Genomic DNA, 379 nt, shown 5'->3' with positions numbered 1-379 from the left:
TCTAATACAAATTATGATTTAAATATATGAGTAAAACAGTTAAACATATCAATCTGGCAACACTACCCTGGCCCATTATTGACCGCTTTGTCGCTTGCCTCAGCGTTAAAAAACAAAAGTTTATAGATTATACAGTGGTATTCGTTACCATAATAACATTTCAGTAGAACCAAAGGAAATATGGTTAATGTAAAGCCCTCTCAAAAAAAATGTTTAAACGTACTGCGGCGCAGTGCACAACTTTGGCAGCAATATTAAGTTTATTCCCGTCCTACACTCTTTCCCTGTCAGTTAATTTTATATGTACATGTGTGAGACACTAGTTTCATATTGTCATGGTTAGCTATCATAATTGCAAAGCTACTTAAATAGAAATATG

General features: G+C 33.8%; 1 protein-coding gene across 1 annotated transcript in view; it reads right to left on the bottom strand.

The window, feature by feature from the left end:
- LOC119588682 (regucalcin-like) overlaps positions 1-379 on the bottom strand; it is a 4,898-nt gene that overhangs the window by 4,079 nt on the left and 440 nt on the right.

This window comes from Penaeus monodon, chromosome 24 (genome assembly GCF_015228065.2).
Source record: "Penaeus monodon isolate SGIC_2016 chromosome 24, NSTDA_Pmon_1, whole genome shotgun sequence".
Lineage (NCBI taxonomy): Eukaryota > Metazoa > Arthropoda > Malacostraca > Decapoda > Penaeidae > Penaeus > Penaeus monodon.
The sequence above is the reverse complement of the archived record's forward strand: the minus strand, read 5'-3'. Positions and strand labels throughout refer to the sequence as shown.